Here is a 19541-nt window from a genome sequence, read left to right on the forward strand (position 1 = left end):
AATAACTGAGAAGTTTGTCATTTCTAAGTTTCCTAAATTGATTGGATTTATTTTGTTTTATTTTGGTGTACATCAAGAAGTTTGAACTTCTCTCCATGTCTCTACAAAAACTGGGGTCACGCACTCTGGTGCAAAGTGGAATATTTTGTTATTGAATGAAATTTTGTGTGTATAGGTTTTCTCTAGGAAATTAACTTTCATTTTTTTAAAAATATATATTTCAAGGTTTGCAACACTTCCCGCCAGCATTGGTGTCTGGCCAATCAAATTTTTCTGTAATTGTTTTTCAGCCTATCATAGGCTTCTTGTTGGTTTTTGGGTGTAACTTTTGATTCTGCCAATGAAAATGAGAGGGTGGGTCCGGATTTAGTCCAGAATCCTCCCGAACAATCCCCTCGGGTATATACGCAGGGGCTTTTCTGGCTACCTTGTCTCGTTGATCATCGAAGTTCTGAGTGTGTGTGTTAAAACAGGAGGCGAGGTGCCTCATTCTTCAGCAGGCAGAACACCAGCCCAGGTAACAGCCACCAATTTTCTATCTTTGTAGCTGTCTCCACAAACTTATCCGAGGGGAAGTTTCTAAATTTTAACTATGTAACCATCTCATTCTGAAATGTAATAGTCTTCTTTCTAATGTAAACTTCATAAAAGTCTTTAACTGTAAATCGGGGATAGAGTGTGTTACCCTCTCGAGTTCCCCTTCAATTTATTGTGAGGTGACTAAGATTTTGTAACGGTTTCTCTTTTCCATAAAGCATTAAATTAACCTTCATTCGAGTCACCTCAGTAGCTTGGGATTAGCCCCGTATCATCGGCCCAAGAGCCCTATTAGGTTTTTATACTCATTTTCTAGGAGCGCAAGTGTACGCCTCCTTTCAGTTTGTGTTTGGGCCATTAATTTAACGTGTTCTTTTTCCACAAAGGCCCCGTAGGTTGGGTAATAGATAACCCTGTGTAGGAAAAAAAAATTAAATGTAAATTGGCCTACAGAGGCCAGATATTTGCAAGATTTTTGGTGTAATGTTGCCTTAAGCGGGCTGTAAGAAATTGGTTAATGTTGGAGAGCATGTAAGCTCTTTTCTAAGTTTACTGTAATATTGACGGGTGCCTTTGGAAGGCCGTAAACTGTTACTGTTGGAGCCAAATGCTCATGAACACTGTGTATTGGGAGATATCTCTCCTTATCTGACTAACACGACATTTGCGAATGGTAAAATTGGAGCTTGAAGCTCAAGACTTGTAAATTACCTATCCCTGGGTTTTCGATTTTGTATCTCTATGGCTATTTTGTTCCTGATTACCAGTACCTGAAAATATTGTTTGTTAAGTTTGAGATTCTAAAAGATATATAACCTTAAAAGTTTTATATTAATTTTTGATATCGTAGTTAAGACACATTAAAGCCCACACCTTCTTTCACCTCTCTGCATTCCACAGATAACCCTATAATAATTATAATAATAATAATAATAATAATAATAATAATAATAATAATAATAATAATAATAATAATATGGGAAACAGAATCAAGACAGGTATGAGGATTTCCTGGCAGTGAGAAAATATGCAGCAAAGGTCATCCGTGGGGCAAAGCACTCCTTTGACAAGAACCAACTTACACAGATCGAACAGGATTTCTATAGAACGTTCAAACACAACCTCACAAAATACACCCCTCCAAGTCTACATTTCAGAGACCACAAAGGTAAACTTGCCTACGACGACACAGACAACTGTCAGATCTTGGCAAAATATTTTGAATATCTTCACAACTGTGCAGAACCAGAATCACAATTTGTCTTAGAAGAAACCACGTGTCCCAACCCACACTCTTCTCCACCCACAAAAGAGGAAATCAACCAGATCATAAAGTCATTAAAGAACAACAAAGCACCTGGTGAAGATGCAATAATTGCTGAACTCTGGAAGGCCGCAGGTGACACGGCAATCGACAAACTAACAGAAATCATTCATGAGATCTGGGAAACAAAGAAAATTCCAAGTGACTGAACAACAGCCCTGATTAATCCCCTTCATAAGAAAGGTGACAAAGCAGATGTAAAAAACTACCGTGGCATCTCCCTCCTTTTGATAACGTACAAAATTCTCTTCCAAAGCCCTTCAGACCTGGGCAGAAGAGCAGCTCGATTCACAGTTGGGTGAATACCAAGTAGGGTTTAGAAAAAGTCAATCATGTGCAGAGCAGATCATGAATCTTAAGTATGTTCTTTCCTATCTGAATCTCAGAAATAAGAAGTTTGTGGTTACCTTTGTTGACTTAAAAAAAGCCTATGATTCTATACATCGACATACGCTCCTCCAAATTCTAAAGGAGATGGGTTTAGATAACAAAACGAGAGCAATTATCCAACAGACTCTAACGAACACAACCTCTAGAGTGAAGTTCAGGGGAGAGATTTCGGACATCTTTGAAATCAAGACAGGTATAAGGCAGGGAGACGGATTATTGCCTCTACTCTTCAACTGTGTACTGGAGAAAACAATTTGCGAATGGTGCAAAGAGATGTCCAAGGAAGAGGTCGGGATAGGACTTTGAATAGCATACCTGCCAACTTTTAGAACCCAAAAATAGGAAGATTTTTTAATTCTTGGATTTCATCACGTATATTTCACCACAGTCTACGTGAAAATAGGTCAGGATAAAAGGCATACATATCTACAGTTACAATGCGAATTGATCATTAAATTTAAAATCTTAAACTATAGAAAACATAAAAATGGTTACAAGAAAATGTACCTAATCACTCTCATTTATGACACTTACATACGAATAATAATATTTATGTCACCCCGACACACACAACAAAATCCATACCATATTTTCTCGCGTAATTAACGCACTTTTTCGACGAAAAATACAGGCGACAACTGCGGATGCGTACATTATTCAAGGAATTCAGATCTTTACAAATTATTTATAATTCATTTACATTTAAAAGATATATCAAATATAATATAAAGACAATTGGTTCAACTCATTTGCAATTATCGTCACACAGCGTAAAATTCCAGCGTGAGATTTTTTCCTGAAAAGTCAAATAGGGTACATTAGATAAGTTAGACACGTGGGTTTGAAGTACCGACACTAGAAAATATTCTTCTCATTACGAGCTGAAAATACGACCTGAATGGCATACCGAAAAAAAAAAAAAAAAAAAAAAAAAAACTATCCAACACGAGAAGGGCCGGGCATCAAAGGAGGGACCCTGCTACATTACCCCAAACCGTTCGTATCCAATCTTGTACGAGTGACGTGTCCATCCACCTTTCCTGTTGAATACGAACGTGGATCACTCGCGGAAATTTTGCTTTAGGCATTCTGCCATCAGCAAGCATTGCAGTACATCGTTGTTTTTGGCTTCCGATAGCGCGTACGATAACACTATATGTTCCTTTCTTATCGATTGTTCGACTTTGTGGCGTACGGAAACCGATTGGCGTCTGACGTGCGGTTCCTATAAAGGGAGATCAAATATTCCTTCATTTCACGCTTCTCAATCACAAAGCGATGACAATGGTTGAAATCATTCGTCATTTTTTGGCATAATGTTGTTCTTCGTCGAAGAGAAAGTTCATTTCTCTTCAGAAAATTAATCAAGCCTCGGCTAACCTTCAAATCCGAGATACCGATTCCATGTGCCGCGGCTATTTCTCATTCTTTTAAACACAGCATTTTGTGAGAAACGGCTTATGCAACATTGCGCAACAAAATCATATATTTAAGCCGATAATCCTCTACTTGCGGAAACTTGCCGCTTTTTGTCCGCGAAATGCTTTGCGAGACTTGTTAGCCGCTTGAAGTGCACTTCTGTTACCGCGGTAGCACACGTTTCATTTGGACACTGAATACTTCCTGCCCGCTGCTCTATTGCCGTATGTCTCAACGTAAATGATCACCGCGAGTTTGTATGATGCAGTATTACTGGAATACTGTGGACTGACAAACAAGTTTGAGATCACAGAATGTCCTGTACCGGAAACACTCGTAAAACTAGTGCAGTGGGATTTCCTGACGGCTAATAACAGCACGTTGCCCTGTGTGTGGAATGCCTTTTTCGCGATAGGAAGCCTGCTACCTGAGTATAGTTGACATCTTTATTTCGAAACGCATCCGGAGCTGAGTGATGGATGTTCGAAGTTGTGGGTGCGTCAAATACGTGAACATTTCTTTTTCTCCACTTTGGACTCAAAATTATTGTGATACGTAAATTATGCAAGGGCGTTAATTACGCGAAAAATACGGTACGGTAGTTTCCCTTAGACGGTAAAATGAACGGAAATTTATAGGTATCTCTGAACACTTGGAGATAACGTTTGTTATATTTTTTGGCCATAACGAGAAAAGAAAATGCCAGAAACTGTCACCGACAAGAACCCCCTTAAAAACATTCAATTAATTACAATTATGCACTTAAATACGCGAAACTATCACATGCAGAACAATTCAATATGTCCCATACATTATTAACAAACGACTTTGACAGAGAGAGGAAAAAACACGTGGCCTACCACTCCGACGAAACTGCGCACAGAAACGCTGTCAACAGCGTGCGAACAACACAATAAACTCATTCTTTCGTCCCGATTAACTGAGTCGCGAGCGCGCGCTAGCCTCTTGCTTGCAGGACGATTGTCGCCCCGAATCCCCAGCTGCATAAAGCGCACACGCTGTTGTGGTGAGCGGGAAATACGATACACGAAGGCGACGGACGAAACACTCACGAAATAAAGCAACAAATAAATACGCTTGAAAATAAGGTTTCGTAAATTATACAAGTACGTAAGAATTTATCCTTTATCAAAGGGGAAGAGTATTGGCGGTACTAGAGGTTACATTCGTGAAAAAGCGGAAGAAGTAAAAAAAATCGGAAAATCGGAAGACGAGTTAAAAACCGGAAAGTTTCCGGGTAAATCGGAAGGGTTGGCAGGTATGGAATAGGATACAAGAGAACTGGCCTGACGATAGATTGCCTAGCTTTTGCAGATGCAGGGAAAAATAAAACGAGCAGAAAAGTTTAAATACTTAGGCAAGTGGATAGCACCTAACAACTCTGAGAAACTAGCAATCACATCTAGAATCAACAAGATGGAAGTGGCATACCAACTATCTAGAAATATCTACACCAAAAGATCAGTGTCCATCAAGGCCAAGCTTATGCATTATTGTTCAGTCATTCTTCCAGAGGCCCTTTATGCAGCAAATGCCTTGTATTGAACAGGAAGGGTTTAATTGAAAAGTGAGAAGCCAAAGAAAGAAAAATTCTGAGAAAGATCCTATGACCAATCAGAGAATAGGGCAAGTACAGGAGACGACATAACAATGAACTGTACCTGCATGTGGAAGGGATAATGGACACCATTCGGAAGCAGAGGATTAATTTTTATGGCCACATAACACGTAAGAGCTCGCAGTAATTGACCAACCGGATCTTATTTTACTTTGTAAACAAGAAAACCACGAGATCCTGGTTCACCAAAGTTGAAAAAGACCTTCAAGAAATAGGGATCACACATGAAGACATCCAGGAATACGTTCTTCTTCAGAAGAAAGTCGAGCATACCAGCGATTCCAAGAAAAGCCGAAGTTAAAAACAGGCAAGAAGTGGACTGATGAAAGAAAGGAGGCTCACAGAAAGTGAATGTGGGAATACTGGCAAAGAATTAAAGTCAAGGATGCAAACGGCTGAAATAACATCGACCACAGCCAGCCGAAAAGAATAATAATAATAATAATAAGGTGAACATCTCAATAGCTTTCAACAGTTTAAATACTTAGAAAGCAAACTAATAGCTTTTACTAGAAGCACAAGAGATCTGGTTATCAGAATTACCGCATTTACTCACGTATCAGACCCCTCTTTTCCACTTTTACAGCCAATATCTGATAACCTCAAATTTTGTGCAGTGAACACAAGATTTCTAGGCTATAAAGAGTGGTGGTGGTGGTGATTATTGTTTTTAGAGGAAGTACAACTACGCAACCATCCACTATATAACACTAATCAGAGAGAAAAATAGAAGGGATCTGACACTTCGAAAAATAAGGACATCGGCCATAGGAAGATAAGGGCCACAAAGGGCGTGAAAATGAAAGACTCCGTAGGCCTCCATACGTAATACCGTTGGGGTCGGAAAAGAACAAGAGTTGACCAAGGAAGGTCAGATAGGATAGATGAAACTGAGGAGCCTGGCACAAGTAAGTGGAAGCAATGCCAGGACTCACCTGAGGGCCCGTGGTCACCAACCCACGCTCCAAAGTTCAGAGCCCCTGAGGCTCCTTTTAGTCGCCTCCTACGACAGGCAGGGGATACCATGGGTGTTATTCTACCGCCCCCACCCACAGGGAGAGGCTATAAAGAGCTATAAATTGTACATGTAAACATTCTACACTGTTCTTTAACAAACTTATGAATGTATTCTGACTTTTACTGTCTATTTTCGTTGGAAGGCAGTATTTCTAAAATTAAAAAGACAATAAAGGAAGAAACACACTAGTGTCACTTCACGTGAACTCACTCTGAGCTGAGTCAGCGTGGAGGGGAGGTTGATGATGTCGCTGCATGCGGCGTGAAGACAGGAAACACACTGTCCTCACGTTCACAGATCACAATATACTTTGTCTGATGGCAAGCTACGATAGTAGTGTACATCCAGTTCATCGGATTCTAATGATCTTGTAATCGCCTGTGATGTTTGTTGTCATGAGTACTGTCTGTCGCAAATGACTGTGGGTACCTGAAAGTAATCTGCGTTGGTCTTTTTTTTTTTTTTCTTTTTAAATTTTCGTGTGGCTATTTCTAGCAGGATGCAGCAGCTCTTGTAACGCAGACATTGCGATAAGGGTGAGTGGCATCTGCCATGTGTAGGTAACTGAGTGTTATTGTGGTGGAGGATAGTGTTATGTGTGGTGTGAGAGTTGCAGAGATGTTGAGGACAGCACAAACACCCAGCCCCCGAGCCACTGGAATTAACCAATGAAGGTTAAAATCCCCGACCTGGGCGGGAATCGAACCCAGGACCCTCTGAACCGAAGGGCAGTACGCTGACCATTCAGCCAACGAGTCGGACAATTTGTGGTGAATACCACAATTTAGTAAGGGAGCTAAATGGGCATCCAGAAAGATTTCAGATGTACTTCAGGCTGAACAAAGATGAATTCAACTACTTACATAATCTCAACAAGGATGAAACTGTTGGCCGAAGTACGCTCTGCATTTGCAACTGATTCGGATGAATCCTACACAGGCTTTTCAGATATGAGAAAATTTTAAAAATTACTTCAACTCGCTTGAAGGCTCTGTGCCATGGTCATTACCAACAGTTCATCGTGGAAGAATAAATTGAACAAAGAGAAACGAACTGTGCGGTAATGAATCTATCATACAATAAATATGTATTCACCGACCTCTAATTCAACAGGATAATTTGTATTCGTAATTTATGTACTATTTAATAATAATAATAATAATAATAATAATAATAATAATAATAATAATAATAATAATAATAATAAATAATTAATAATAATAATAATAATAATAATAATAAATTTATAATAAATTATTATTATTATTATTATTATTATTATTATTATTATTATAAATTATTGTTATTATAATAAATTTATTATTATTATTATTATTATTATTATTATTATTATTATTATTATTATTATTATTATTAATAGTAAGTACAATTGTGGACTGGTTTTTCAACAACTGAATGCCTATTAAAATTAGTAGGTCTGATCTTTGATTCCTTTCCTATTTTGTACCATACCTCGTGCCACATTTACTGATTTCTATAGTTAATAGAAGCTATGTCATACAGATTCTCATGCACCCGCACCAATTCAATTAACATTTCTTCCATATCACTAAAAGAAACTGCACCGGGCGAGTTGGCCGTGCGCGTAGAGGCGCGCGGCTGAGAGCTTGCATCCGGGAGATAGTAGGTTTGAATCCCACTAACGGCAGCCCTGAAGATGGTTTTCCGTGGTTTCCCATTTTCACACCAGGCAAATGCTAGGGCTGTACCTTAATTAAGGCCATGGCCGCTTCCTTCCAACTCCTAGGCCTTTCCCATCCCATCGTCGCCATAAGACCTATCTGTGTCGGTGCAACGTGAAGCCCCTAGCAAAAAAAAAAAAGAAACTGCTTCTATTCACACTTCACGTCGTCAGATATGTGCTAGAGCAGAAAATTGTGCTCCATGTGAAGAGCGCTGTCACCAGATACTACGTCACAATGATGTCAGCCGATGTCAACCGCTCTGACATGAGTGCAGTGTGATCACTCTACATTTCATTCAGTGTGGAAAAGGCATAGCACATCTTTCTGGACAGATTTGATTGCATCACAATGCGCGCGAACTCACGTGAAGTGTGTGGTGCGTATCCGCCTTAAACGGTGAACACATGAATTTTAAGAAGATGTACAATATTATAGGGAAGGATCCACCTTTCAATACTCCGTAGTAAAAAGTAGTTACAACCTGTTTATTGGGACCGGTTTCAACACATTTCAAGTGTCATCATCAGCCAATTAGCGAAGATCTTAAAACAACTAATATATTGAACACAGGCAAAATATTAACATTGTATCATATCGTAGCAATTCAGTTAATATTCAAAACACAATAATCACAATCAAGAGAGTAAACAGAACATCACTATCTTGCGCCGAAAACAAATATATTTGAAGTTCATAAGCAGATCAAGTATGCACTTATGTAAAGTCGTTGCTAGGCAGGTCTTGTAGGCATTTGTTTCTCCGGCCGAAGAGTAAAAGGTGACGTGAATGAAGTCTTAGGAAAACAGTGTAGGATTTAATTTCGTTAAAATCAAAGTGGATATATAGGTTTTAAAATAATTTAAAACGTTAAAAAAGAATAAAGCCAAATAAAAATATATTAAAAAATGGGAAGAAATAATGAAAGAAATACGAGGTTCATCTCGAAACAACTTGCCGTAGTAATTGATAAAGAAATGATAAATAGAGAAAGGGGGTGGGGAACGTTTATTAGAGGGTGGTGATGGTGGTTATTGTTATTAGAGGAAATACAATTGGGCAACAATCCTTTATATAACACTAATTCGAGGAAAAAAGAGGAAGAGAACCGACACTTCGAAAAATGAAGATATCGGTTAAAGGAAGACAAGGGCCACGAAGGGCGTGAAAATGAAAGACTCCCTAGCCCTCGGAAACCTAATAGCGTCGGGGTCGGAAAGGAACAAGAGTTGACCAAGGGAGGTCGGACAGGATAGATGAAAGTTAGGAGCCTGGCACAAGTAAGTGGAAGCAATGCCAGGACTCAGCTAAGGGCCCCGTGATATCTTCATTTTTCGAAGTATCGGATCCGTTCCATTTTTCTTTTCTTCCCATCCTCCATCCCCCAGGGGCTCTGAACTTCGGAGCGTGGGTTGGCGACCACGGGGCCCTTAGCTGAGTCCTGGCATTGCTTCCACTTACTTGTGCCAGGCTCCTCACTTTCATCTATCCTGTCCGACCTCCCTTGGTCAACTCTTGTTCCTTTCCGACCCCGACGCTATTAGGTTTCCGAGGGCTAGGGAGTCTTTCATTTTCATGCCCTTCGTGGCCCTTGTCTTCCTTTGGCTGATATCTTCATTTTTCGAAGTATCGGATCCCTTCCATTTTTCTTTCCTTCCCACCCTCCATCCCCCAGGGGCTCTGAACTTCGGAGCGTGGGTTGGCGACCACGGGGCCCTTAGCTGATTCCTGGCATTGCTTCCACTTACTTGTGCCAGGCTCCTCACTTTCATCTATCCTGTCCGACCTCCCTTGGTCAACTCTTGTTCTTTTCCGACCCCGATGCTATTAGGTTTGCGAGGGCTAGGGAGTCTTTCATTTTCACGCCCTTCGTGGCCCTTGTCTTCCTTTAACCGATATCTTCATTTTTCGAAGTGTCGGTTCTCTTCCTCTTTTTTCCTCGAATTAGTGTTATATAAAGGATTGTTGCCCAATTGTATTTCCTCTAATAACAATAACCACCATCACAACCCTCTAATAAACGTTCCCCACCCCCTTTCTCTATTTATCATTTCTTTATCAATTACTACGGCAAGTTGTTTCGAGTTGAACCTCGTATTTCTTTCATTATTTCTTCCCATTTTTTAATATATTTTTATTTGGCTTTATTCTTTTTTAACGTTTTAAATTATTTTAAAACCTATATATCCACTTTGATTTTGACGAAATTAAATCCTACACTGTTTTCCTAAGACTTCATTCACGTCACCTTTTACTCTTCGGCCGGAGAAACAAATGCCTACAAGACCTGCCTAGCAACGACTTTACATAAGTGCATACTTGATCTGCTTATGAACTTCAAATATATTTGTTTTCGGCGCAAGATAGTGATGTTCTGTTTACTCTCTTGACTGTGATTATTGTGTTTTGAACATTAACTGAATTGCTACGATATGATACAATGTTAATATTTTGCCTGTGTTCAATATATTAGTTGTTTTAAGATCTTCGCTAATTGGCTGATGATGACACTTGAAATGTGTTGAAACCGGTCCCAATAAACAGGTTGTAACTACTTTTTACTACGGAGTATTGAAAGGTGGATCCTTCCCTATAATATTGTACATCTTCTTATTTCTCTATTCAATACGGAACAATCATGAAGTTTTTAACTTTACATGAATTTTAGACCTACATATAAAGTAAATATAGTCAGTTTTAATTACTCTTTTATTACAGTCATTCATTTCATCTCATTAACTCCTCTGAGGAGATTAACGTCAGGAAGGGCATTCGGTCGTAAAAACTTGCTACAAAGGTTCGTCTCACTTCATACTCGACCCCGAAGAGAAAAGGGATAAAGGTATCTTATTATGATATTATGCAATATTAATCAAAAGAATTTAATGGCCAGTCATTGTCTCTGTCAATTGAACAGTAGGCCTACCACAGAGTAAACCTGAACGCGACTTTTGTTTGAATTATCGTCGTCTTGTGCTGCCAACTTCCCTGCCTACTGGCGTGTCGTCATTCCAAATGACGTGATCTTCACTGCCATTTCGTCAGCCATGCACTGCCATCAAGAGCATTCAAGATCCCATTTTTTTTGTGAAACTTTTAAAAGTTTCATTCATGACTATAAAGGCAAAAAAAGTGAGAATCTATTCGCAAATGGTTTTTGGAGATGATGTCTGTTATTCCCAGTTGATGTATATGCAGCAGAAGCCACCCCTTCCAAAAGAAGTCCTGCTGTAGAAAGCGTGCCAACACACCAGCTGATAATTAGAGTATGTTAGTACAGAAGACACAGAAAGCAAGACTGAGATGGTTCGGACGTATAAAAAGAATGAGAAAGGAATGGGTAGCAAGAAAGGAATTGGAAAGAGATCAGTTGGAAGACCGAGAACAAGGTCGAGGAACTAAAGCGCACGCTGGAAGAAAGAGACACAACCATAAGGGAATTAAAAAGGGAGCTGCAAATTAGACAGTTTAGAGCAGTACCAAAGAAGACAGTGCTTGCGTGTGTTTGGTGTGGAAGAAACTGCAGGAGAAAACACGGACAATATTGTCATTGATATTGCTCGTGAAATTGGGGTGGAACTCTCAGTGGACGAAATAGACAGATTGCACAGGGTTGGGAAAATCAAACTGGCCGTCGAAGTCCCATAATTGTGAAGTTTGTTTCGTACCGGAAAAGAAATGTAATGTTTGTAAACAAAAAGCAACTCAAGGGTACAAACAAAACAATTAGAGAGGACCTAACCCCAGAGAGACTGCGGCTTCTGCAGGACGCTATAAGTAAGTTCATTGTGCAGAACGTGTGGTCAAAGAATGGCATAATTTATGTTAAGCAGGGAACTCGTAAAATACCTGTGTCAAACCGCGAAGATCTCGATCGTATTCACTAACCATGAGCCGACATTCTGTAAACTAAATACTGCTGTATAGAACTTTAATCAGAATTTCAGCTGTAGCTATAGCCCACATTTTTATCATTAATTTCAATTTTTAGTTTCTTAATTTTATCTAGTGTAGTTTTTCCTTTTATATCTACAGTTACATTTTAAGTTGGCAGCAACAAGCAACCAGGAAACAAATGCCTCTAGTTTCAGCCTCTCCAACACACAGTCCCAAGCAGGTCACTATCTGTATCTTCCAGCCCCCACCCTAAGTACCGCTAATCACCTTCAAGACATTCTTTCGCCTTACCCTACCTCCTTTCAAATAGCTCGTGTAAACACTTAGAGCATTCTCCCACATTTCCCAGAATTCTCTGAAATATTCTCAACCTGCAACCTGCATGCCATACTATTCACCGAGTCGTGGTTGCGTCAATCTATCCCTTCATCTCTTGTTAGTATGAATGGTTATTCATTAGTTAGGAATGACAGGAGCGGTGAGCTCGGTGGAGGAGTCGGTATGTATATACGGGATGATGTGAAGTATAAGGTTATATTAAAATCCCCCAGGGAGTTCTCCAATAGCCCTGAATTCTTGTTCGTTGAGCTCATAGTTTGCGGTACGAAGTGCTTGCTTGGTGTGGAGTATCGTCCACCGAAGACTGGTAACATCACAAATCTGGAGGAAGCCCTACATGATCTAACACCCAGGTATGAGCATTTGTTTTTAATGGGAGACTTTAATACAGACTTGACAAACACATCTACCGAAACTAAACGATTGACTGAGATGTTTTCATCCATTAATTTGACAATACTATTCCTACACCCTACACATGTTGCCAACTCACGTACACTCCTCGATCTAATAATTACTAATAATACCAACCGAATCCTAACTCGTGGACAAATGCCCATCCCTGGTCTCTCCCAACATAACATGGTTTACGCTGAGTATTCCTTGAAGTGCCCTAAATTCAAGCTGAAATTAATTACATATAGAGATTCTAAGCACCTTAATGAAGACGCATTTTTTGAAGATGCTCTTAACACACCACGGCACAACATTCAGTTCATAAATGACATTAACGGAAAAGTAAATCATTTTAACGAACTACTTCTGACTTTGTATGACAGACATGCACCACTATGCACTGTTAGGGTAAAAAGACCTTCAAACCCATGGCTTTCCCAAGAAATATGCGACCAGATGAAAATAAGAGACGCAGCCTATAATTAATACGTGAAATATCCTACATCTGACAATTTCGGAAAGTATAAAAAAACTACGAAACAGAACAACACAGTTAATTAGAAATGCAAAAATACGTCACTCTTATGATATTTTGAACACTCTAGTCACATTTGGAAATCTCTTCGTGAAATGGGATTATGCAAAAACAAGACAAATGACAACTACCGTAATGTACCACTAGCTGACCTAAACTCATAGTTTAGCTCATGATCCTCTCAGATTGACGAACAGATGAAAGCAGCAGTAATTAACAGAATATCCTCAAAAGCAAGACATAATGGCGAGCAGTTCTACTTTTCTCATGTGACCCCCAGTGACGTTAGGGAAGTCTTCAGTGAAATAAAGTCGGGGTCTACTGGCCATGATGGAATCAACCTGTCTCGTTTAAAAAGATTCATAGACATCATACTTCCAACGGTCACGCATATCATTAATAATGTTAAAAATTAAATAATTGAAAAGGAGCTTCAACCTATTGAATAGGTTGAACCTCCTTTTCAATTATTTAATTTTTAGCATCAATAATTTCAATACGGAACAATGAAATTTTTATCTTTAAATATCATTAATAACTCACTCATGACTGGAGCCTTTCCTTGGAATTGGAAACATGCAATCATCCGACCTTTCCCTAAAAACAACAACCCCAACAGTCCCAAAGATTATCGTCCCGTAGCTATCCTTCCTATATTAGGAAAATTGTTGGAGAAAATTGTACATAAGCAAATGACTGAATATCTTATACAGTACAACTTACTTGACAAAATATCAATCGGGATTCAGACAAAACCACAGTACTACCACTGCATTAGTTAAAGTGACAAATGACATGCAACTAGCGATAGATAAAGGACAAATGACTATACTTGTCCTCTTGGATTTAAGTAAAGCCTTCGACTGTGTAGATAGAGACATATTACTCGCTAAACTTAAGGCGCTGAAATTTTCTTACAGCACTTTAATCTGGGTACACTCCTATCTTAGTGATCGTCAGCAGCGTGTATCAGTGGGAAACGATACATCTTCGTGGCAAACCACTGAGATGGGCGTGGTTCAGGGTGGAGTATTGTCACCACTTCTCTTCTTATTGTACATGAATGACTTATCTGAGATGCTGACCAATTGTAAATATCACCTGTATGTAGATGATATTCAATTATATATTCACAAAAAACCTAATGACTTAAACAATTCAATCACTAAGTTAAATGAAGACCTAGCAAATGTTAATGACTGGACTAGCAGACATGGCCTGAAAGTGAACCCATCAAAATCACAGGCCATCATAATTGGCACATATAAATCTCATACGAAAATGCAAAGCACATCAATACCCAGTGTTACGCTCAGTAGAATACCGGTAACATTTAGCGATCATGTAAAGAACCTTGCAGTAGCATTCGATAAATATTTAAGTTGGTTGGAACATGTCACAAAAATTTGTCAAAGAGTATTCTATTCATTACATTCTGCAAAAAGGATGAGGGACTTCCTTCCAAGAAACACAAGAAAATTATTAGTTCAGAGTCCAATATTTCCAATATTTGACTACGGAGATGTAGTTTATAATAGTATGAGCAAAACACTTTCATGTCGACTACAGCGAGCCTACAATGCTTGTGTTCGATTCGTATTAAATATCCCATTTCAAACTCATATTAGCCCTTTCCTCTCTCAGCTGTCATGGCTAAGACTGACTGAACGACGTAAATACCATGCTGTTTCCCTTCTACACAGTATTCTGCAAACAAGCAAACCAGACTATCTTAGAACAGACTTTAAATACATCTCCCCTTCCGACAGAGCTCCCTCAAGGTCATCCACACGTTCCCTCTTGTCCATTCCCATTTACCACAGCAACTTGTACAACAACTCATTCATATCTGCTACCATACGTTCCTGGAACTCAATCCCAGCTGAAATTAGAGGCATAGGCAATCCGAGGCTATTTAAAAGGAAATGTTTAATATGGTACTCAAATATGTAAAAAGTAGATCTCACTAACATAAAAAATGAATAATTAGCTCTTAATTATCAATATGGATACAAAATTATAGAGGTTAAGTCAATTAATTTTAGTGTTTTTTAGAAATATATGTAAAAAATTATTTTATGAACATTATTCTGTAATTGTATAAAGCTGTTGTATAATATGGTTTGGCATAATAGCAGGCTTCATAGCCTGAGCCCCGCCAGGTAAGAAAGGCAATAAACTAAACTAAACAAGGTGGATGGATCAGATTTGAAAGGACATTAGAGAAGCTGGATAGGATGTGGCAGAAGTAACGGAACAGGAAAAAAGGAAGGACAGAAAGGAGTGGGGGAGGCTTGTTAAGTACACCTGGGCGGCTGGAGTGGGACATTGATGACGATTAGTTGTACTTCCGAATGTAATACATAATGACTTGAAGCATCCTTTGGATAACTGCAGCTGTTAAACGCCAGACCTTTATTTTTTAAGTGTATTTCATGCTTGTTCTCTACATTTATTACAACAGGATCTACCTAAACAGCTGTAATTGAGACAAGAGAGACCGCATTTTTTAGGTTAGGTATGCTATCAAGTACCCAGATAGTGCAAGAAGTTCCGCAACGGGAAGATTAAAAATTTTAAAAACGGGAAAGCTGGCCACATTTATGCATATCTACAGATGTGGCAGTAATGCATTTTAATATCATAATGTTTAATTTCGTACGTTCATTGTCTCCATTATTTTTATTAACGCATAGTGCGTTTTGTTTGGCGTCTCCAAAAATCATGAAAGTAGTTAGTGAGAATATAAAATCAATATTATTCTTATTATTTGTTCGATACGTTGCTGAGTAAAACAATCGTTATGAATGGATTGTGTTTTATCACATTTTAAACCTACTTTTCTCCAAAAATTACGTATATTGGCCCGAGTTACGAGATATTGAATGATCACTTTGTTAATAGCAACAACTGCAGTGGAACCTCGGTTCTCCGTTTTTCAGGGGACCATGAAAATAAAATGTACAACACGGGAATGAATGAAAACCATCAACAATTTGGCTAAACATCACAAAAATGAAATATGTATAATTATACAAAAACTCCTAAACCAAACCAAACTACAGCTCCAATGGGACTGCCTGCCAAGCGAACGCTGCTCAGCCCGAAGGCCTGCAGATTACGAGGTGACGCATGGTCAGTGTAACGAATCTTCTCGGCCGATATTCATGGCTTTCTAAATCAGGGTTGCTATCTGACCATTAGATGGCTCCTCAATTAAAGGTGATCGCGTAGGCTGAGTGGACCTGGAACCAGCCCTTTAATCCAGATAAAATTGCCAGACCTGGTCAGAATTGAACCCGGGCCCTCTGGATGAGAGGCAGGCATGTTAGACTGTGAAACCGCATTAATTACCGGTACGCGAGTTCAAAATCTCAATAGGTACCTTATATACAATATTAAATAGAAGGAAGGATCCACCTTTCAATACTCCGTTGTTAAGTTAAACCAAATAGAAGTTACAACCTGTTCATTTGGGACCAGTTTCAACACATTTGAAGTGTCATCATCAGCCAATTAGCAAAGCAGTGCAAAAATTAAGTTATAAAGATCTAAAAACAACTAACACAATGATCACAGGCAAAAAATTAACACTATTTCGTGCCGAAGCAATTCCAGTTTATGTTCATGACACAGTGATCACAGACAAAAGAGTAAAAAGAACACCACACTCACATTCAATATAAATGCCTACCATATTGCCAATGTCTTCAAAAAAAACAATACCGTGATTTCTTTTTGAACTAATAATAGAAACCTTGAATTTTTACATAACTCTAAAACCTTAAATAAAAAGAGTGTCTTTTCTAAACCAGACATATACCGTTTTAAGTGCAACAACTGTAACACTTCTTACATAGGTCAAACTGGTCATAACTTCAAAATTAGGTACTTTGAACACGTTAATGCAATAAAATACAACAGATTTCCGGCAGTAGGACAACATACACATGACACAAATTTTCACTACAATAGACCAGGTTATTGAAATTCTCAGCACTCTAAATAATGGCCCTCTCCCAGACATCAGGTGAAAACAGTTTTACACACCTCGACCAGTTTTTCAATCCAAATCTTAACATGAATGATATTTCTGAGAAGCCTAATGCCCATTTTGATTTTCTCATCTCAACAAGCAAGGGAAAAAAATCTTTCACAATTTACACAATACGCTCTCATGCCACTTCCCCCTTCCGCTACACCCCCATGATCCTCCTTAGATACCCCCCCCCCCTCATTTTTTCCTTTCCCTCCCACCCTATAATAAGCACTCATTATTCCCCACCCTTTTCTCTATTTATCATCTTCCAGTCATTTATCAATCACCACGTCAAGCTGTTTCAAGTTGAACCTCACATTGTAATTTCTTTTAAAAATTCTTCCTATTTTTTATATATTTTTATTCTTTTTAATTATTTAAATTATTTTAAAAAATGTATATATCCACTTCGAATTGTCGAAATTAAATCCTACACTGTTTTCGTAAGACTTCAATTACGTCAGCTTTTACTCTTTGGCCAGAGAAACAAATGCCTACAAGACCTGCCTAGCAACAACTATACATAACTGCATATCACAAGTTCAATTTCATAACGAGTTATCCTTTAAGTTAGCTGCATATTAGAGCAAGTCCTTTAACTCGTTATCGATCTCAAATACATCTTCATACGTTTTCATACGTGAATGCAGCATAACAGGATTGTACTAGACCTGCTTATGAACTTCAACTGGATTTGTTTCGGCACAAAATAGTGGTGTTCTTTTTACTCTTTTGACTGTGATCATTGTGTTATGAACATAAACTGGAATTGCTTCGGCATGAAATAGTGTTAATTTTTTGCCAGCGATCATTGTGTTAGTTGTTTTTAGATCTTTATAACTTAATTTTTGCACTGCTTTGCTAATTGGCTGATGATGACACTTCAAATGTGTTGAAACCGGCTCCAAATGAACAGGTTGTAACTTCTATTTGGTTCAACTTAACAACAGAGTATTGAAAGGTGGATCCTTCCTTCTATTTAATATTGTATATTTCTCTATTCAATCCGGAACAATCATGAAATTTTTAACTTTAAAAGGTACCTTATATTCAATTTTAAAGGGGAATCTTCGTCAGTTTCCCGTGAAAACTTCTTTCAGTTCAGTAACTTTGATTAGCCAAGCTCTTTGAAAAATCTAATAACGCCACGCCAAACGACAGTTGACCACTAGTAGTTTTTAATTCTCTCTTCTAATAAAATAAAGTACATTAGATACAAAAGCACCCAACATGATGGCGAAATCCCTTCTTTTCTTAAACTTTCATTGTAATTTGGTCTCCAATATACTGTTCGTAGTCAGTTTCTGGAAATCTTGATTAGGCCTACGTCGACTTTTAAAGGTTATGTTGAACTCGAAAACATGGTTTCAAATGTAAGTATCGATTCTCAAAATTCTCGAATGCATTTATTCAATTCTGCCCGTCACTAATCCAATCAAATTGGAAAGAGAAAAAAGAATGTCATCAAAACTTCAGAAATTACGGTTATTCGTGACCTTGAGGTCATCTGGAAAGCGTGCTCGCTGCACATGTCAGTATGAGTTGGAGATGATACAAACCATTTAAATGTAACGTGCACAAATAAAACGACTGCGGTTTTTGGCATTTTAAAACGAAAACGTGAAATTCCCAGACTTACATTAGGACCAAAACAGTAAAAGGCAATCCCAAAACCTCCCATAGCTCTCTTTTTAAATGTAAGGTGCAACATCTGTTCTGGTCCCGCTAACATAATCGTGTACAATAATATTAAAATACTAAATTTGTGTTAAGAGGGAGCAGTTTCGATTCCTGCCCGAAAGCCCAGTTACTCTACAGTGCCCTGAAGAGAGTGCAGAAAATCTGTTCAACAGTACGATCGAAAAAAAGTAAAAATATAAACATCTAACCCTGGATATAATGTGGACGTTTTATAAGTGCGAACATTTGACAAAACTCATTCTGTCTTCAAGCAGAGCTGTCGAAATGCACCGTGTCTCCTTACAATTTGTTGTGGCCACTCTCTGCTTTATGATTTCCGAGATTCTCTAAACAATACCAGCCGAATGCGATGCTAAGATGGTCCGTTATGAAGTTCACCGCCGATCGCTTTTCCAGTACAGTACTTGCTCCAATTATCGCAATGATAACGCCAAGATCCAAAGTATGCATAGCCCTCCTTTCGTGAGGTACAGTTTATTAAAAAACGATTGATCTAGGATTTAGCATTGATGGAACTGAAATTTCTGGACAGTTGATCCGGGAAATCGTTTCTTCGAGGAACGGACAATGCGGGATTTTTACAATGTGATTTTAATACAATGCT

The 19541-nt window shown here is 38.6% G+C and overlaps 1 protein-coding gene across 1 annotated transcript in view; it reads right to left on the reverse strand.

Annotated features, from left to right (window-relative positions):
- The window catches only part of LOC136883316 (uncharacterized), a 74082-nt gene that overhangs the window by 26875 nt on the left and 27666 nt on the right, over window positions 1-19541 (reverse strand). The gene's annotated exons all lie outside the window — the stretch shown is intronic.

This window comes from Anabrus simplex, chromosome 11, assembly GCF_040414725.1.
Source record: "Anabrus simplex isolate iqAnaSimp1 chromosome 11, ASM4041472v1, whole genome shotgun sequence".
Classification (NCBI taxonomy): Eukaryota; Metazoa; Arthropoda; class Insecta; order Orthoptera; family Tettigoniidae; genus Anabrus; species Anabrus simplex.